This window comes from Anopheles funestus, assembly GCF_943734845.2.
Source record: "Anopheles funestus chromosome X unlocalized genomic scaffold, idAnoFuneDA-416_04 X_unloc_36, whole genome shotgun sequence".
NCBI lineage: Eukaryota > Metazoa > Arthropoda > Insecta > Diptera > Culicidae > Anopheles > Anopheles funestus.
In genome coordinates this window covers 182,501-204,132 of record NW_026045161.1, presented here as the reverse complement: position 1 = coordinate 204,132, position 21,632 = coordinate 182,501, and the positions used below count along the sequence as shown (strand labels likewise).

At 48.8% G+C, this 21,632-nt stretch overlaps 1 non-coding gene across 1 annotated transcript; it reads left to right on the top strand.

Annotated features, from left to right (window-relative positions):
* The first annotated feature begins 21,316 nt into the window (after positions 1-21,316).
* Positions 21,317-21,474, top strand: LOC125773499 (5.8S ribosomal RNA). The gene has a single exon (XR_007420153.1). It is a non-coding gene; the product is annotated as a 5.8S ribosomal RNA (ribosomal RNA).
* The last annotated feature ends 158 nt before the right edge of the window (positions 21,475-21,632 follow it).

Below are 21,632 nucleotides of genomic sequence, written 5' to 3'. Positions count from 1 at the left end.
CGGCCGCACAATGGATTGGCTGGCGAAGGAGACGTCGATGACGCTTTCCCGTGCAACCCCGTTGCCCTTGAAGGTGGGCACGTTGCCACGGTTCAGCGTCTGCAGCGCCAGCTGCTCCACCACGCTTAGGAGCTCCTGCCCCTTCCGGGTAGTGCGCGCACTCCCCCACTCCTCGTTCCAGGCGTTGAAGTCCCCAGCCAGGACTGATGTTGTATGTCCCACCAGCGACACCTCCACCGCACCAAGAAACTCCTCGAAGTCATCAAGACCGCTGCTGGGCGACACGTAGCAGCTGGCGAACGTAACTCCCGCTATCGTGGCAACCACCAGTCCCGGGACGACGCTTCCCCACAGACGCTGGATGGGGTAAGCCCCCGTTGCGACGATCGCCACGCTCAACTCCTCATCAACAGCCCATCGCGGATCATCTCGAGGCGGCCGATACAGCTCACAGGCAAGCACCACCTGAACATCCATCTCGCGAGCCGTCTGCATCAGCAGGTCCTGAGCTGTCCTGCTCCGCCCAAGGTTGATCTGCAGCACCTTTAGCGTCGGCACGTCAGATGCCCGACCGGATGCGGACCGCTGCACACGGCACAGCACACCTCCGCCGTGCAGCTCTTCGCCTGATGATCCGGCTTCCCGCAACGAATGCAGCTGGCCGAGCGGTCGACTTCGCTCGTGCATGCTGCCCGGACGTGTCCCATCTCCAGACACTTGTAGCAACGTTGCTGCCGCGTCTGCATTGGAGCCACCTTCCGGATCAGGCAGGACGTGTACTTGATTTTGACAAACTTCCCGTCCAGCTCCTCTGCCGCCTTCGTTGTCACCCGCGCTATCGCCACCTTCGTGCCGTCCCACGCTGGTCGCAGCCGAACCGAAGTCTCCTCCACGGTGTGCTGGCATAGCTCGGAGAGTGCCTTCGCCACGTGTGTCTCCTCCGCTAAAGGGTCGACCGCGTCCATCCGGATGTCGACCGTGGGAGTCACCAATCGTGCTGATGCCGGCAGTTCCGCCTTCGCGCACACGTCTTGGATGCACTGCAGCACCTCTGCAGCGTTCGCGCTCTCCTTCAGCTCCATAACGAGTCGGGAGCGTGTGGTGCGTCGTCCGACTCCGAGGGCCTCTGCGTATTTCACCATCTCTGGAGCCCCACGCACAACCTGGTAAACCTCGGTCCAGGTTTGTCCCTCGGCTGGAGCAATCTCAATTGCGTCCGGCTTGATTTTGCGCTGCCGTTGACGCCCTCCGCCTCGCCGTGTTGCAGGCTGGCTACGCCAGGCCTGTTGCCCCTGCTGTTGTTGGGGCTGCTGTGACGATGGTCCTGCAACCGCCTGTCGCTGGACCTTCGCCCGTTGTTGTGGCAGCTGCGGCCACTGCTGCTGCTGCTGCTGCTGCGTTCTCGCCGGTTGGCGTGCCGGCTTACGGCGCACCACCTCAGTCCAGGAGTCGCCTTCCTGGTCCGAAGACGGCACCACCATAGCCGTCGCTGCACTCTGCTGACGCTGTTGCTGCTGCTGCTGCTGCTGCTGCCGCTGCTCACGATGTTGCTGCTGCTGCTGCTGCTGCTGCTGCTGCTGCCACTGTTGCTCCTCCAGCTGCCGTTGTCCATGCATCTGCAATGGACGTCGCGGCATGGGGGTTGGCGGGCTTGCGGATTGCCGGATTGCCTCTCCTGGACGCTGATGTCCAATCACCTGCGCGATGAGCTCATTGAGCGCATCACGATCACGCTGGTGAGCCACACGGAGCATCGCTATCTCCGCATCCGCCTTTTCTTCGCGCCGAATGGCCTCTAGGCGCGCCTCCTTCTTAGCCTCTTCGAACATCTGACACATTCGAATTAGCTCCTCATGCAGCTTCTCGTTCTGCTTCCGCATCTCCTCATATTTCCGCTCCATACTCTGCAGAGCCTCCTGCAGGAGTTTCAGCTCTACAGCAGCAGGCGAAGCCGTTGATGAGGAAGACATTGGTAGTCGCTGGACAACCACCCTCGGTTCAACACCCGAGGCCGCTCCTGTCTTCGCGCGCGAATCCACCGACGCAGCACGCATCGACGTTCGGGTGATCACCATTTCTTTGCTGCTCTGCGTGGGGGGTGGGTGGGAGGTGGGCGGAGTGGTGGAGACTCAACGCCCCTCCTCCAGACCTTTCGAATGATACCCCGCACCGATGTCCTACTTGGCGTGGGGAGGTTTTTCCTTCCTGAGGGGGAGGGGGTGGATATGGGAGGGGCGGGGGGGTGACGAAAAGATGCTCCTCTCCGAGACCTATCCAACGATACCTCGGACGTCCCTCTAGCCCGAGGGGTTACCGAGATATCCCACTTTGAAGAATTTGCCGAAAGTTTGATAAGTCGGTGTTGGAGTTCGATAACACTTATCAAACTACTTATCAAACTTTTTAGACCCCTATATCTCCGGAACCGCTTGTCCGATCCGGGCGTCCGGCAGCTCCCCAGAAAGGAAATTTTGTCCTCTTTTGAAATATTTCAAGGTTGAAATATTTCATGAAATATTTCGTGAAATATTTCACGATTTCCAGAAAAACGCCTGTAGCTAGATGGTCCAAGTGGGGTGGGCTATGGAATATTTCTCCTGGCGACACTAGCGCCACCTGTGGGTCCAACTCGTACTAACCTTGTTTGTTGACCGAACCGGAAATGGAAATCCGGATTTTGCAGGCAGATAACTCCGGAACTAATCGTCTCTCCGGAACGGCAGACCACTCAATCGAAGCGGGTCGTTCCCACTTAGCCTTCTGGACACTTAACTCCGCGACTCTACTTGTACGTAGTCCTTCAAAAATGAGAAAACCTAAACGCACTTCCGGTTTTCCGCATACAACTTCCGCTATTCCGACCGTACACACTCGCTCAAATTTTTGTTGGATGCGCCTCTGCGAGACGCGTCTTTTGATGCGTCACTTTTGAAAATCCGTCAAGAACTCACCGAGTTATTCACCAAAAACTGACCCGCGAAAAACTCCCCCCCCTTGGCATGTAGGAATGCCAAATTTGGCCACAGGGCCCAGGGCCAGAATCGGGGGTCGGCCACGTGGAACCAAAGTCCTGGCACTCTTGGTTTGGCCGCTATTTTGAGATTCCGGTTTGATATTCACACACTACTCCTGTGACGTCACGGCACCTTATGACGTCACGCGATTTCCTCAAATGGAAATCCGAATTTTGCAGGCAGATAACTCCGGAACTAATCGTCTCTCCGGAACGGCAGACCACTCAATCGAAGCGGGTCGTTCCCACTTAGCCTTCTGGACACTTAACTCCGCGACTCTACTTGTACGTAGTCCTTCAAAAATGAGAAAACCTAAACGCACTTCCGGTTTTCCGCATACAACTTCCGCTATTCCGACCGTACACACTCGCTCAAATTTTTGTTGGATGCGCCTCTGCGAGACGCGTCTTTTGATGCGTCATTTTTGCAAATTCACACGGGAGCGCTCCAAAAACACGTCCGTTCACTTCGGAGGTTTCGCTCAGACTACAGGGATAACTGGCTTGTGGCCGCCAAGCGTTCATAGCGACGTGGCTTTTTGATCCTTCGATGTCGGCTCTTCCTATCATTGTAAAGCAAAATTTACCAAGCGTAGGATTGTTCACCCTTTCAAGGGAACGTGAGCTGGGTTTAGACCGTCGTGAGACAGGTTAGTTTTACCCTACTGGTGTGCATTGTTTGTCGCTATCTTAACGGAATTCCGGTGCAGTACGAGAGGAACCACAGGTACGGACCACTGGCTCAATACTAGTTCGAACGGACTATGGTATGACGCTACGTCCGCTGGATTATGCCTGAACGCCTCTAAGGTCGTATCCAATCCGAGCTGATAGCGCTTCTTATACCCATTAGGTGGTCGTAAGCTAGCGGGCCTAACAACCCTCCGAGAACCGTCCGTGCTGTCCATTGGCACACTGGCGTCTCATCCCCGCTTACTACTAGGCCGCAAAGGGCGGGTTCGCGCTGCACGTGTTAGTACCATACATGTTGGGAACACCGGTGGACGAGCTTGCCGACTGTGGATAGCACTAGTTTCGACACCTACGACCGCCCGCAAACGACGGGACTACAGGCTGGGAGCTTCAAGTTGTAGAGATGCGTTCGCATCGATCCTCTCAGGCGACCCATGCTTGGTGGTTAGTGCTTGCGCGTGCGCGCCCCGTGTGTGCTGGAATTGGCCAACCAGTGCACATTGGTGGTGCGTACCGTGACTTGCACCATGTGACGAGAGTGTTGAAGAACACTGTGTGGTGACTCTATGCCTATGTGATGGGGTGCTTGTAACACACGACCGAACCGACGGCTCGTTGGATGGTCACGACAGTGTGGTGCAGGTGCGCCCATGTGTAACGAATACATTGAGTGCCGTTGGAGGTTAGCGGTTGGTTGGTTGCATGCTACAACTTCGCGTTGTACATGGGCTGGCCGCTGCGCTTCCTTCGGGTTGCCACTTGATGTTGATAGGGTTGATGTATTGTGTTCGTTGACTTTTGGTTCATTCCAAAAGTCTTCGGACTTAGATTATTTTACAAGTGTCGGCGCTCTCGGACCGAAAATAAGAAGACAACTAAGAAGAAAAAGAGAAAGAAGCTAATAGTGGAAAGTATTCTTCTTCAAAGAAGGAACAAAAATTTTACAACTGTTGAAAAATTTCCTAAGTCCAAAAAATTTTCTAAGTCCAGAAAATTTTCTAAGTCCCACAAAATGGAACATGATGAAGAAGATACAGAAGTTGAAAATTTTTCTAAGTCCAAAAAATTTTCTAAGTCCAGAAAATTTTCTAAGTCCAAAGTGTTGGAACAATTTCCAAAGGCCCATAGGTTGCACTGAATTTTCCTAAGTTGGCCACAAGTACCCATGAGGTATCGAGAAGGTTCACCCGAAGGACATAATATGTCCCAAAGTACCGATAGAGTACCCACAAATAGCACCGCGTTGGCCTAAGTTGGCCAAAAGTACCGATAGAGTACCCACAAGTAGCACTGAGTTGGCCTAAGTTGGCCAAAAGTACCGATAGAGTACCCACAAATAGCACCGAATGGGCCTAAGTTGGCCAAAAGTACCGATAGAATACCCACAAGAAGCACTGAGTTGGCCTAAGTTGGCCAAAAGTACCGATAGAGTACCCACAAATAGCACCGAATGGGCCTAAGTTGGCCAAAAGTACCGATAGAGTACCCACAAGAAGCACTGAGTTGGCCTAAGTTGGCCAAAAGTACCGATAGAGTACCCACAAATAGCACCCAGTTGGCCTAAGTTGGCCAAAAGTACCGATAGAGCACCCACAAGTAGCACCCAATTGGCCTATGTTGGCCAAAAGTACCGATAGAGTACCCACAAATAGCACCGAATGGGCCTAAGATGGCCAAAAGTACCGATAGAGTACCCACAAATAGCACCGAGTGGGCCTAACATGGCCAAAAGTACCGATAGAGTACCCACAAGAAGCACTGAGTTGGCCTAAGTTGGCCAAAAGTACCGATAGAGTACCCACAAATAGCACCCAATTGGCCTATGTTGGCCAAAAGTACCGATAGAGTACCCACAAATAGCACCGAATGGGCCTAAGATGGCCAAAAGTACCGATAGAGTACCCACAAATAGCACCGAGTGGGCCTAACATGGCCAAAAGTACCGATAGAGTACCCACAAGTAGCACTGAGTTGGCCTAAGTTGGCCAAAAGTACCGATAGAGTACCCACAAATAGCACCCAATTGGCCTAAGTTGGCCAAAAGTACCGACAAGAAGCACCAAAGAGGCCCGAGTAGAGCGAAATATGGGCCAAATTGAACATTTGAAAATTTTTACAAGTCCAAAAAATTTTCTAAGTCCAGAAAATTTTCTAAGTCCAAAGAGTTGGACAAATTTCCTTAGGCCCAAAGGTTGCACTGAATGTTCCTAAGTTGGCCATCAGTACCCATGAAGTATTGCGAAGGTTCACCCGAAAGACACAATATGCCCTAAAGTACCCACAGAGTACCCACAAGTTGCACCCAATTGGCCTAAGTTGGCCAAAAGTACCGACAAGTAGCACCAAAGAGGCCCGAGTAGAGCGAAATGTGGGCCAAAGTACCGAGTAGTTGCAACAAATGCCCAAATGGATACCAAAATGTGGTACCAAGCACCTAACTGTTGCAACAAATGCTAGCTTTCTGAGCAAAAGCTGTGGACCAATTTCGTAGAAGAACCGCCTAGGCGAAAAGGCAAAAATCGCCGAAGCTGGCCCGCTCGCAGAGCTCGCGGGCCAGGAGATACTCATAGGGCGCTTTACTAGAGTGGGGAACTTGAGAATTTTTGTGTCCGAGACTTTGGGCAACTTCGCGGCCGCCCCCTTAAAGTAAAAGATTTTCTCTGGGTGCCTAAAATTCGCAATTCCCGCAAAGTCGGGAAGACGTTAAAGTTTTTGCCCAAAAAATGGCCATCGATTTAAGGTGATTTTCCAATAAGAAAATGTTTCCTAAAATGAATTTTTTCGAATATTTCCAAAACTAAGCGTCGGAGCACATGGCCGTGGAGGAACTTTTGGTAGCTTTTGGCAAGGGCTATCGGATGAAATAATGCGAAAGGCCATCGGAGCAATATTGGATTAATGCGGGCCCATAAACGTACCTAAGAAGTGAAAATTGGTACCATGGCCCCAGGTTGCAAGAAATGCTTGAGTGTTAACCATCATCGGTACCAAGTACCTAGGTTATATCGAGTGCGTAGATGGAAGTCGGTACCAAAGGGAAACCTTCCTAGGCTAGGTGCACGCAAGTGAGTATGGATCGATCAGTAGAAAGATGGGAAGCCATAGGAAACCTTCCTAGGCTAGGTGCACGCAAGTGAGTATGGATCGATCAGTAGAAAGATGGGAAGCCATAGGAAACCTTCCTAGGCTAGGTGCACGCAAGTGAGTATGGATCGATCAGTAGAAAGATGGGAAGCCCAAGGAAACCTTCCTAGGCTAGGTGCACGCAAGTGAGTATGGATCGATCAGTAGAAAGATGGGAAGCCATAGGAAACCTTCCTAGGCTAGGTGCACGCAAGTGAGTATGGATCGATCAGTAGAAAGATGGGAAGCCCAAGGAAACCTTCCTAGGCTAGGTGCACGCAAGTGAGTATGGATCGATCAGTAGAAAGATGGGAAGCCATAGGAAACCTTCCTAGGCTAGGTGCACGCAAGTGAGTATGGATCGATCAGTAGAAAGATGGGAAGCCATAGGAAACCTTCCTAGGCTAGGTGCACGCAAGTGAGTATGGATCGATCAGTAGAAAGATGGGAAGCCATAGGAAACCTTCCTAGGCTAGGTGCACGCAAGTGAGTATGGATCGATCAGTAGAAAGATGGGAAGCCATAGGAAACCTTCCTAGGCTAGGTGCACGCAAGTGAGTATGGATCGATCAGTAGAAAGATGGGAAGCCCAAGGAAACCTTCCTAGGCTAGGTGCACGCAAGTGAGTATGGATCGATCAGTAGAAAGATGGGAAGCCCAAGGAAACCTTCCTAGGCTAGGTGCACGCAAGTGAGTATGGATCGATCAGTAGAAAGATGGGAAGCCATAGGAAACCTTCCTAGGCTAGGTGCACGCAAGTGAGTATGGATCGATCAGTAGAAAGATGGGAAGCCATAGGAAACCTTCCTAGGCTAGGTGCACGCAAGTGAGTATGGATCGATCAGTAGAAAGATGGGAAGCCATAGGAAACCTTCCTAGGCTAGGTGCACGCAAGTGAGTATGGATCGATCAGTAGAAAGATGGGAAGCCATAGGAAACCTTCCTAGGCTAGGTGCACGCAAGTGAGTATGGATCGATCAGTAGAAAGATGGGAAGCCAAAGGAAACCTTCCTAGGCTAGGTGCACGCAAGTGAGTATGGATCGATCAGTAGAAAGATGGGAAGCCATAGGAAACCTTCCTAGGCTAGGTGCACGCAAGTGAGTATGGATCGATCAGTAGAAAGATGGGAAGCCATAGGAAACCTTCCTAGGCTAGGTGCACGCAAGTGAGTATGGATCGATCAGTAGAAAGATGGGAAGCCCAAGGAAACCTTCCTAGGCTAGGTGCACGCAAGTGAGTATGGATCGATCAGTAGAAAGATGGGAAGCCATAGGAAACCTTCCTAGGCTAGGTGCACGCAAGTGAGTATGGATCGATCAGTAGAAAGATGGGAAGCCATAGGAAACCTTCCTAGGCTAGGTGCACGCAAGTGAGTATGGATCGATCAGTAGAAAGATGGGAAGCCATAGGAAACCTTCCTAGGCTAGGTGCACGCAAGTGAGTATGGATCGATCAGTAGAAAGATGGGAAGCCATAGGAAACCTTCCTAGGCTAGGTGCACGCAAGTGAGTATGGATCGATCAGTAGAAAGATGGGAAGCCCAAGGAAACCTTCCTAGGCTAGGTGCACGCAAGTGAGTATGGATCGATCAGTAGAAAGATGGGAAGCCCAAGGAAACCTTCCTAGGCTAGGTGCACGCAAGTGAGTATGGATCGATCAGTAGAAAGATGGGAAGCCATAGGAAACCTTCCTAGGCTAGGTGCACGCAAGTGAGTATGGATCGATCAGTAGAAAGATGGGAAGCCCAAGGAAACCTTCCTAGGCTAGGTGCACGCAAGTGAGTATGGATCGATCAGTAGAAAGATGGGAAGCCCAAGGAAACCTTCCTAGGCTAGGTGCACGCAAGTGAGTATGGATCGATCAGTAGAAAGATGGGAAGCCATAGGAAACCTTCCTAGGCTAGGTGCACGCAAGTGAGTATGGATCGATCAGTAGAAAGATGGGAAGCCATAGGAAACCTTCCTAGGCTAGGTGCACGCAAGTGAGTATGGATCGATCAGTAGAAAGATGGGAAGCCCAAGGAAACCTTCCTAGGCTAGGTGCACGCAAGTGAGTATGGATCGATCAGTAGAAAGATGGGAAGCCATAGGAAACCTTCCTAGGCTAGGTGCACGCAAGTGAGTATGGATCGATCAGTAGAAAGATGGGAAGCCCAAGGAAACCTTCCTAGGCTAGGTGCACGCAAGTGAGTATGGATCGATCAGTAGAAAGATGGGAAGCCATAGGAAACCTTCCTAGGCTAGGTGCACGCAAGTGAGTATGGATCGATCAGTAGAAAGATGGGAAGCCATAGGAAACCTTCCTAGGCTAGGTGCACGCAAGTGAGTATGGATCGATCAGTAGAAAGATGGGAAGCCATAGGAAACCTTCCTAGGCTAGGTGCACGCAAGTGAGTATGGATCGATCAGTAGAAAGATGGGAAGCCATAGGAAACCTTCCTAGGCTAGGTGCACGCAAGTGAGTATGGATCGATCAGTAGAAAGATGGGAAGCCCAAGGAAACCTTCCTAGGCTAGGTGCACGCAAGTGAGTATGGATCGATCAGTAGAAAGATGGGAAGCCCAAGGAAACCTTCCTAGGCTAGGTGCACGCAAGTGAGTATGGATCGATCAGTAGAAAGATGGGAAGCCATAGGAAACCTTCCTAGGCTAGGTGCACGCAAGTGAGTATGGATCGATCAGTAGAAAGATGGGAAGCCATAGGAAACCTTCCTAGGCTAGGTGCACGCAAGTGAGTATGGATCGATCAGTAGAAAGATGGGAAGCCATAGGAAACCTTCCTAGGCTAGGTGCACGCAAGTGAGTATGGATCGATCAGTAGAAAGATGGGAAGCCAAAGGAAACCTTCCTAGGCTAGGTGCACGCAAGTGAGTATGGATCGATCAGTAGAAAGATGGGAAGCCATAGGAAACCTTCCTAGGCTAGGTGCACGCAAGTGAGTATGGATCGATCAGTAGAAAGATGGGAAGCCATAGGAAACCTTCCTAGGCTAGGTGCACGCAAGTGAGTATGGATCGATCAGTAGAAAGATGGGAAGCCCAAGGAAACCTTCCTAGGCTAGGTGCACGCAAGTGAGTATGGATCGATCAGTAGAAAGATGGGAAGCCATAGGAAACCTTCCTAGGCTAGGTGCACGCAAGTGAGTATGGATCGATCAGTAGAAAGATGGGAAGCCATAGGAAACCTTCCTAGGCTAGGTGCACGCAAGTGAGTATGGATCGATCAGTAGAAAGATGGGAAGCCCAAGGAAACCTTCCTAGGCTAGGTGCACGCAAGTGAGTATGGATCGATCAGTAGAAAGATGGGAAGCCATAGGAAACCTTCCTAGGCTAGGTGCACGCAAGTGAGTATGGATCGATCAGTAGAAAGTGGGAAGCCCATTACCAAATGCCCTAGTGAAGACCGTAAACGAATATCATGAACCGAGAAGGAGCACCAAATGCCCTAGTGAAGACCGTAAACGAATATCATGAACCGATAAGGAGCACCAAATGCCCTAGTGAAGACCGTAAACGAATATCATGAACCGATAAGGAGCACCAAATGCCCTAGTGAAGACCGTAAACGAATATCATGAACCGATAAGGAGCACCAAATGCCCTAGTGAAGACCGTAAACGAATATCATGAACCGATAAGGAGCACCAAATGCCCTAGTGAAGACCGTAAACGAATATCATGAACCGAGAAGTAGCAACGAATGCCTGAAAATGTACCAAGTCCTCGGTATAGAGTAACGAGAGTTAACCGCCGTGATGTATGCAATGTGGGCAGCCATTGCATGGGTTCTGGACTTGGTTCGCGAATAACTTTTTTGCTAGACATCGGACAAAGTTGACGTGGAAGAACGAAATGTAGCATTTGATGCCACCTATCCAAAACTTTTTCAAGATTGAAGATCCGATCGATACAGCCTGAGTTATAGGCAAAAGTTGGTGCAAAATTGAGCATTTTTAATGGTGAAAAATCGGTACTCCTCGAATAGCTCCTGTTGGAAGCATCGGACCACATGGTCGTGGAGGAACATATTGTAGCGTGCGGTGTCAAGTATCGACACCCAAAACCGCATGTCCGATGGACGGAAAATGACCAAGTTATAGTGAAAACTTGGTTGCACCAAATTCCCGAAGAAGTGCAACGAGAAGGTGAATGCGCAGGTTGTTCGTCGAATAGCTCCGGCCACAGACATGGTAGCGATTAGTGGTGCATGGAAGAAATCTAGCCACAAGTGCCATCTACCCATGGCCAGAAGACAGTGTGGCCATATCTTGGATACCGGCGGAGCTATGGGGCAAATATGGGCCAAAAATGGTGCAAGTTGGACCAAAAATCCGACCAAGTGCGCGAGGCGCTTTCGTGAATAGCTCCGGCCACAGACATGGTAGCGATTAGTAGTGCATGGAAGAAATCTAGCCACAAGTGCCATCTACCCATGGCCAGAAGAAAGTGTGGCCATATCTTGGATACCGGCGGAGCTATGGGGCAAATATGGGCCAAAAATGGTGCAAGTTGGACCAAAAATCCGAAAAAGTACCTAGGTAAATGCGATGGTTGTTCGTCGAATAGCTCCGGCCACAGACATGGTAGCGATTAGTGGTGCATGGAAGAAATCTAGCCACAAGTGCCATCTACCCATGGCCAGAAGAAAGTGTGGCCATATCTTGGATACCGGCGGAGCTATGGGGCAAATATGGGCCAAAAATGGTGCAAGTTGGACCAAAAATCCGAAAAAGTACCTAGGTAAATGCGATGGTTGTTCGTCGAATAGCTCCGGCCAGAGACATGGTAGCGATTAGTGGTGCATGGAAGAAATCTAGCCACAAGTGCCATCTACCCATGGCCAGAACAAAGTGTGGCCATATCTTGGATACCGGCGGAGCTATGGGGCAAATATGGGCCAAAAATGGTGCAAGTTGGACCAAAAATCCGACCAAGTGCGCGAGGCGCTTTCGTGAATAGCTCCGGCCACAGACATGGTAGCGATTAGTGGTGCATGGAAGAAATCTAGCCACAAGTGCCATCTACCCATGGCCAGAAGAAAGTGTGGCCATATCTTGGATACCGGCGGAGCTATGGGGCAAATATGGGCCAAAAATGGTGCAAGTTGGACCAAAAATCCGACCAAGTGCGCGAGGCGCTTTCGTGAATAGCTCCGGCCACAGACATGGTAGCGATTAGTGGTGCATGGAAGAAATCTAGCCACAAGTGCCATCTACCCATGGCCAGAAGAAAGTGTGGCCATATCTTGGATACCGGCGGAGCTATGGGGCAAATATGGGCCAAAAATGGGTAAAATTGTACGGTCCAAAGCCAAGGGTAAATTTTTTTATTCCTCTAATAACTTCTAGCACAGACATTGAATCGGTTGGTGATGTATGGATGAAATGTAGCAAACAGTTGGAACTACCCATAAAATCTTAAAGATTGACGATCCAATGTATAGAACCGGAGTAATGTGCGATACTTGGTGAAAAATCGAGTGAAAAATTAGCTATAAACTGTTTTTGGCCCATAACTCGAATACTAGACATCGGAAGGGGGGGTCGTAGAACGATTTTTTGTTGCCCTATCGATTCCCTATCGAACGAGCAAAAGTTGTTTTTTTGACCAAAAAGGACCCCTACTCTAGTAAAATTGGCCTGATTTTACTAGTCCCCGGTACCCGTACAGGCAAAATGAGCAAAATGCTCAAGTATGAATGGTTTTTGGCCCATAACTCGAATACTAGACGTCGCAGGGGGGTGTCATGGAACAATTTTTGGTAGCCCTTGAAATTATCTATCGAATGACATATACTTGATTTTTGGCCAAAAAGTTCCCTAGACTAGTAAAAATCGCATCATTTTACTAGAGTCGGGTACCCTGGACGAAAAACCGCTATAATTGCGGTTTTTGGCTAATAACTCGAATACTAGACGTCGCAGGGGGGTGTCGTGGAACAATTTTTGGTAGCCCTTGAAATTATCTATCGAATGACATATACTTGATTTTTGGCCAAAAAGTTCCCTAGACTAGTAAAAATCGCATCATTTTACTAGAGTCGGGTACCCTGGACGAAAAACCGCTATAGTTGCGGTTTTTGGCTAATAACTCGAATACTAGGCGTCGGAGGGGGGTGCCGTAGAACAATTTTTGGTAGCCCTTGAAATTATCTATCGAATGACATATACTTGATTTTTTGACCAAAAAGTTCCTAGACTAGTAAAAATCGCATCATTTTACTAGAGTCGGGTACCCTGGACGAAAAACCGCTATAATTGCGGTTTTTGGCTAATAACTCGAATACTAGACGTCGCAGGGGGGTGTCGTGGAACAATTTTTGGTAGCCCTTGAAATTATCTATCGATTGACATATACTTGATTTTTTGGCCAAAAAGTTCCCTAGACTAGTAAAAATCGCATCATTTTACTAGAGTCGGGTACCCTGGACGAAAAACCGCTATAATTGCGGTTTTTGGCTAATAACTCGAATACTAGACGTCGCAGGGGGGTGTCGTGGAACAATTTTTGGTAGCCCTTGAAATTATCTATCGAATGACATATACTTGATTTTTGGCCAAAAAGTTCCCTAGACTAGTAAAAATCGCATCATTTTACTAGAGTCGGGTACCCTGGACGAAAAACCGCTATAGTTGCGGTTTTTGGCTAATAACTCGAATACTAGGCGTCGGAGGGGGGTGCCGTAGAACAATTTTTGGTAGCCCTTGAAATTATCTATCGAATGACATATACTTGATTTTTTGACCAAAAAGTTCCTAGACTAGTAAAAATCGCATCATTTTACTAGAGTCGGGTACCCTGTACGAAAAACCGCTATAGTTGCGGTTTTTGGCCAATAACTCGAATACTAGACGTCGGAGGGGGGTGCCGTAGAACAATTTTTTGTAGCCCTTGAAATTACCTTTCGAATGATATATAGTGGTTTTTTGGTCAAAAAGTGACCCCGAGACTAGTAACCCTCCATACACAAAACCGCCTAAAAAGTTTTGGTTTTGCAAAATTTTGAAAAGTGCGTCAAAAAAATTTTTTCAAAAAGTACCAAATCGTGATCAGAACTCACTATAGACCATAAAAAGTGAAATCCGATGGTCATTTGCAACACTTGGTCAATCGAGAAAAATTTCACTTTTTTACTAGAGTCGGGTACCCTGAACGAAAAATCGCTCAAGTAATGGTTTTTGGCCAATAACTCGAATACTAGACGTCGGAAGGGGGTGTCGTAGAACAATTTTTTGTAGCCCTTGAAATTACCTTTCGAATGATATATAGTGGTTTTTTGGTCAAACAGTGACCCCGAGACTAGTAACCCTCCATACACAAAACCGCCTACAAAAACTTTGTTTTGAAAAATTTTGAAAAGTTCAAAAAAATTTTTTTTTCAAAAACTACTAAAACGTGATAAGAACTTACTATAGACCATAAAAAGTGATATCCGATGATAATTTGCAAAAGTTGGTAACTAGTAAAAAATTTCACTTTTTTACTAGAGTCGGTGCAACGAGAAAAAAAAAGTCCGTGATGGAGAAAAATGGCACGTTTTCCACGCCTGTACGCTTTCGTTTACTATATAGGGGGTAGGTGAGCCAGAAGCATGAATTTGACTGAGTACGTATCTTTATGAATTGGGCCCTTCTAAATCGATTGAGACTACCCCCAGGACGATCGGACGACTGCTTCTGGCTCAAAATGTGGTTTTTAGATTTTGATCGTCAATTATGAGAGAAAAAATCGATTAGAAGTAAAGATACGAAATGCTTGGTCTAAGTTGGGAAACGACTTCGGATATTTGTTGGACGTTGTCGTAGAAGGTCCGAGGACCAAGGAAAAGTGATTTCCAAGTGGATTTATGCACTATTAGTCGATGGTAAGATGTGAAATTAGTAGAACTTACCATACAGTTTGCGAAGTTGAAGCAATCGGTTGGTGAATATGGTACTGTCTGTCCAATTTGGTGGTTCGGAATGAGTGAAACGATGTTGATGATGGATAGACGTTCCGATTGCCCCCGATCGGGGAACATATAGTGGTCTTTAAGGTCCAAGTACCTATGTTTTGGTAAGCAGAACTGAGAGTTAAAGGATGAAAGTCGGCCATTCCTAATATCATCCTATCGGTGGTTCGCGAGTTGTTTGAGGACCGGAGCAGCTCGCGATGAAACGGTCCTAGGGTATTGGTTATCCATCCAAGGAAGAGTAAATGCGATCCTAGATGTGTGTCGTTGGCCGTTCTACCGGTATCGCCTATCGATGAGATATCGACGGGCATGCCTTACTCGAAAGTTGAATTCTAGGATCGATGGTCAAACAGACCTATGAGCGATAAACCAAACTGAACACGTATTGATGTCGGCTTTTCCTATCATTTGATGCCGCAGGTTGTTTAGGGACCGGAGCAACTTGCGGCCGAGACGGTCCCCGGGGGTTTCTTTCTCCAAGGAGTGGAAACTATTAAGCAAGAGTTGTAGCAAGATACGATCCTCTGATGTGTCGTTGGCCGTTCATGCGGTATCGCCTGTCGATGAGATATCGATGGGCATGCCTTACTCTACCGACCTTCTAATTGAGAGTATTAATCAGGGATCGATGGTCAAACAAGACCAATGAGCGATAAACCAAACTGAACACGTATTGATGTCGGCTTTTCCTATCATTTGATGCCGCAGGTTGTTTAGGGACCGGAGCAGCTTGCGGCCGAGACGGTCCCCGGGGGTTTCTTTCTCCAAGGAGAAGAAACGATTAAGCAAAAGTTGTAGCAAGATACGATCCTCTGATGTGTCGTTGGCCGTTCAAGCGGTATCGCCTGTCGATGAGATATCGATGGGCATGCCTTACTCTCCCGACTGGATTACTGAGAGTTTAATCAGGGATCGATGGTCAAACAGACCAATGAGCGATAAACCAAACTGAACACGTATTGATGTCGGCATTTCCTATCATTTGTCGCAGGTTGTTTAGGGACCGGAGCAGCTTGCGACCGAGACGGTCCCCGGGGGTTTCTTTCTCTAAGGAGTGGAAACGATTAAGCAAAAGTCGTAGCAATAATCGATCACCTGATGTGTCGTTGGCCGTTCTTGCGGTATCGCCTGTCGATGAGATATCGATGGGCATGCCTTACTCTCCTGACTGTTTAATTGAGAGTTATAATCAGGGATCGATGGTCAAAAAGACCTATGAGCGATAAACCAAACTGAACACGTATTGATGTCGGCATTTCCTATCATTTGTCGCAGGTTGTTTAGGGACCGGAGCAGCTTGCGACCGAGACGGTCCCTTCCCGAAAGATGGTGAACCGAGTCGTCTGGCGTAAAAACCGGACGACTCTAAAGGGCTTGACCCTTTCAAGTGAGCGATAATCACATTCTACGCTCAGTTCGACAGCTACAAGGCAATCACTCGCTATGTTCAGAGCTAATACATGCAACATGCCGGCATTGTTTCCACCGACGCATGGATTCAAGACTGGTGCACTTATTAGTTAAACCGTTCGCCTCCGGGTGTTTCGAGTTCAAGTCTGGATGAGGATTGATCTTGCTGGTAATAGCTTGAGCCCCTGAATAAGGGGTCGAAGCGTACATCTTGAGACCATGTACAACATATTACCAAATCGGCACCATGGGTTCGGGTGCAAGTGATGTAACCGTGAAAGATGTTGAGCAGCCCAACATCGGTTTACACACGCATAATAGGAAGGCAGCGCTGTCGACTGGTCAGTCGTGTAAGAAGTGTGCATTATCGATCACAAATATATTGGTGATCTGTAGGTTGCGCATACACCATGCCCGGTGTAAAGTGCCGTGGTCCCCCCCGGGGGGCTGCATCAAACCGTTCGCCACGCGAACTACCCAATGGAACGAACTCGATGCATTTAATAAGAAGAAGAGATGATAATGAAACACGGTCGATTAAAGAGTTGAAAACGTTGAAATACCTATAAGCAAGTCTTAAGTTGGTGGTGACCGTTACGCCCCAACAAATTGGTGCCTTACCCTACACCAAAGAGCCATTCAACATGGTTCAAGTGAGCGATAATCACGCTCTACGCTCAGTATGACAGCTGCAAGGCAATCACTCGCTAAGTTCAGAGCTAATACATGCAACACGCCGGCATTGTTTCCACCGACGCATGGATTCAAGACTGGTGCACTTATTAGTTAAACCGTTCGCCTGCGGGTGTTTCGAGTTCAAGTCTGGATGAGGATTGTTCTTGCTGGTAATAGCTTGAGCCCCTGAATAAGGGGCCGAAGCGTACATCTTGAGAGTAAATGTACAACATATTACCAAATCGGCACCGTGGGTTCTGGTGCAAGTGATGTAACCATGAAAGATGTTGAGCAGCCCAACATCGGTTTACACACGCATAAGGGGTTTATTGTTATCTGTAGGTTGCGCATACACCATACCCGGTGTAAAGTGCCGTGGTCCCCCAGGGGGCTGCATCAAAACGTTCGCCATGCGAACTACCCAATGGAACGAACTCGATGTATTGAAAGAGATGAACAATTAATAGCGAGAATAGGGGCCCGGAAGCAATTCCGCGGCCCTACGGTCGATTCAAGAGTTGAAACGTTGTACAATCGTGGATAGCACCTAGTGCTAATATGGTGAGAGATAATGTGTGAGGAAATTTAGTTTCCTAAAGTTTAGTTAGTGGTTTCCGTTGTGCCCTAACAAACTTAAAGTTGGTGGTGACCGTTACACCCCAACAAATTGGTGCCTTACCCAACACCAAAGAGCCATTCCATATGGTTCTAGAGAGAGAGAGTTGTGTGGAAATTTATTTCCCACTAAGCGAGTGTGTGTCTGTAGTGGAACGAATTCTGGTTGATCCTACCAGTAATATACGCTTGTCTCAAAGGTTAAGCCATGCATGTCTAAGTACAAACATAAATGAATGTGAAACCGCATAAGGCTCAGTATAACAGCTATAATTCACAAGATCATCCTACCACTAGTTACTTGGATAACTGTGGAAAATCCAGAGCTAATACATGCAACATGCCGGGACTGTTGCCCTCGCGGGTAGCTGAACTGGTGCACTTATTAGTTAAACCAATCGCCTCCGGGCGGCTTGAGTTGAAGTCTGGATAAGGACGCAGATCGTATGGTCGCTTGTCGACTGACGACAGATCTTTCAAATGTCTGCCCTATCAACTATTGATGGTAGTGTAGAGGACTACCATGGTTGCGACGGGTAACGGGGAATCAGGGTTCGATTCCGGAGAGGGAGCCTGAGAAATGGCTACCACATCCAAGGAAGGCAGCAGGCGCGTAAATTACCCAATCCCAGTACGGGGAGGTAGTGACGAGAAATAACAATATGGACCTCTCTAACGATGGTCCATAATTGGAATGAGTTGAGTATAAATCCTTCAACAAGGATCAAGTGGAGGGCAAGTCTGGTGCCAGCAGCCGCGGTAATTCCAGCTCCACTAGCGTATATTAAAGTTGTTGCGGTTAAAACGTTCGAAGTTGATTGCCCGTCCAGACACGTGACCGCCACGGGCGCCCGGTTACACGCCGGGGCCGTTCGTGCGCGCGCTCACGGCTGCGACTCACAATGGTGTACTTGGGCGTTACTCTGTGAACGAGTACCGTGCTACCGGTTAACTCCGGCACGGGCTCCTCATGGTGCTCAAGATACTCACATTTACCTTGAACAAATTAGAGTGCTCAAAGCAGGCTAAGACAAAGCGTCCGGCCCCCCCGTGGGGTTGGCGTTGGCCGAGAATAATCTTGCATGGAATAATGGAATATGACCTCGGTTTATACGATTTCGTTGGTTTGTCAGAAACCTAGAGGTAATGATTAACAGAAGTAGTTGGGGGCATTGGTATTACGGCGCGAGAGGTGAAATTCGTAGACCGTCGTAGGACCAACTGAAGCGAAAGCGTTTGCCATGGATGCTTTCTTTAATCAAGAACGAAAGTTAGAGGATCGAAGGCGATTAGATACCGCCCTAGTTCTAACCGTAAACGATGCCAATTAGCAATTGGGAGACGCTACCCCTATTCGGTGCTCTCAGTCGCTTCCGGGAAACCAAAATCGGGTTCCGGGGGAAGTATGGTTGCAAAGTTGAAACTTAAAGGAATTGACGGAAGGGCACCACAAGAAGTGGAGCTTGCGGCTTAATTTGACTCAACACGGGAAAATTTACCAGGTCCAAACTTATCGAGGTAAGACAGATTGATAGCTCTTTCTCAAATTTAAGGGTAGTGGTGCATGGCCGTTCTTAGTTCGTGGAATGATTTGTCTGGTTAATTCCGATAACGAACGTGACTCAAACATGCTAACTAGAACGCTGTCAGCAGTGCGCCTCCGGGCGCACCTGACGTTACAGCCGGGCGGCGCCTTCACGGGCGGTCGTCGGCTACGTTTGCCCTGCTTAGCGGGACAACTTGTGTTTAGCAAGCTGAGAATGAGCGATAACAGGTCCGTGATGCCCTTAGATGTTCTGGGCTGCACGCGTGCTACAATGTGGGTCGCAGCGTGTTCTCGCCAATAGGCGCCCCCATTCCGAGAGGAACGGGAAATCACTAAAATGCCCATCTAGTCGGGATTGGGGACTGCAACGGTCCCCATGAACCTGGAATTTCTAGTAAGCACTAGTCATTAGCTAGTGCTGATTACGTCCCTGCCCTTTGTACACACCGCCCGTCGCTACTACCGATGGATTATTTAGTGAGGTTTCTGGAGGCTTACCTTCCGCGGTTCCTTCGTGAGCTGCAGCTGGCATGGCTGAAGTTGACCGAACTTGATGATTTAGAGGAAGTAAAAGTCGTAACAAGGTTTCCGTAGGTGAACCTGCGGAAGGATCATTACTGATGATCGTCCGCGAGTGACCAACCATGGGCTGCCTTCGGTGTAGCTCGGTCGCTCGCTTGCTATGTGTCAGAATTTGTTGAAAGCCAACTCGATCGTTGTACACTTTGATGGGTGACCATCACTGTGTCTCCGTGCCGTGCTAGATCCCCCCTAGCCGTAAGGCACTTTGAACGCCCCTTCGACGACGAGTTACAAGAGTGTGGTATGTGTCAGAATCTGGTGAAGCTTTCTGCATGTGATGTGCCTTGTGTGGATCCGTGGCCATTGCATTGTGTCTGGTGTGTAGGTACCCAGACACTTAGAACGCTTGCGCGGAAAGCAAACTCGATCGTTGTACACTTTGATGGGCAACCATCACTGTGTCTCCGTGCCGTGCTAGATCTCCCCTAGCCGTAAGGCACTTTGAACGCCCCTTCGACGACGAGTTACAAGAGTGTGGTATGTGTCATAATCTGGTGAAGCTTTCTGCATGTGATGTGCCTTGTGTGGATCCGTGGCCATTGCATTGTGTCTGGTGTGTAGGTACCCAGACACTTAAGCAAACTCGATCGTTATACACTGTGATGGGCGAGCATCACTGTGTCTCCGTGCCGTGTAAGAGCTCCCCTGGCCATCAGGCACTTGAAAGGTCCTTCGACGACGAGTTACAATAGTGGTGTGTTAGATACGTCAGGTGATGGTATCTACTGTTGTGCAATACGTATCCGGCCACGGCACGGAACGAACGGGAACTGTGGTGCAGACATACAAAGAGTTAAGCCTATTAGTCATTAACTCTAAGGACGGGGCCATGGGGCGGTACGCAAAGGATACGGATGAGCGAGTATGCAGGCCCAATACTCAATAGCTCGATCCGATCCAAGCACATGAGTTGACTGCGGCGCCAGGTTAACCAATGTGCTAGATTCTATTTGGCCAGTAGAATCTTGTGTCTTACGCGATTTGATACCAAGACACCAGAACGAAAGTTAGTTGAAGAGTGATTAAACTCTTATGAAGAATGGTTGTGCAATCACAACTTATGACTTTAACCTATAAAGTGGATATGGACTATCAATTATAACATGGGGCACACACCATGTTCTCGATCCAATCCACGCACACGAGTTGCCTGAGTAGCGACAGGTATACCGATGTGCAATACGTATCCGGCCATAGGCACGGAACGAACAGGAACTGTGGTGCAGACATACAAGGGCCATGGGGCGGTACGCAAAGGATACGGATGAGCGAGTATGCAGGCCCAATACTCAATAGCTCGATCCGATCCAAGCACATGAGTTGACTGCGGCGTCAGGTTAACCGATGTGCAATACGTATCCGGCCATAGGCACGGAACGAACAGGAACTGTGGTGCAGACATACAAGGGCCATGGGGCGGTACGCAAAGGATACGGATGAGCGAGTATGCAGGCCCAATACTCAATAGCTCGATCCGATCCAAGCACATGAGTTGACTGCGGCGCCAGGTTAACCGATGTGCTAAGAGAGTTGTTCCTGGGCCTTCAAAGTGACTTCAAAACTATCTTAGCGAATGGTGGCCATGGGCGTAGACATGAGCCACAAGTCACAAGGCCTGGGACTATTGGGTAATAAAGACAACTTAGTCAGAAAGTTAGTCTTTGGACGTACCACCGGGATTGTGTTACATTGGGAACCTTACTATAAAACCCTAGGCAGGGGATCACTCGGCTCATGGATCGATGAAGACCGCAGCTAAATGCGCGTCACAATGTGAACTGCAGGACACATGAACACCGATAAGTTGAACGCATATTGCGCGTCGGACGATTAAACCCGGCCGATGCACACATTCTTGAGTGCCTATCAATTCCTTGATATACAACAAACCAAACTTCAGGGTGGAGCGTGCCACAATAGAACACTATGGCGAGCAGCCCGTCTAGTGTCGTGGGGGAAACACGCTTCCACACTGTGCATAATGGCGTGCTCGGGACCTTTGTTGGGACCGCAGGGCGCTGAA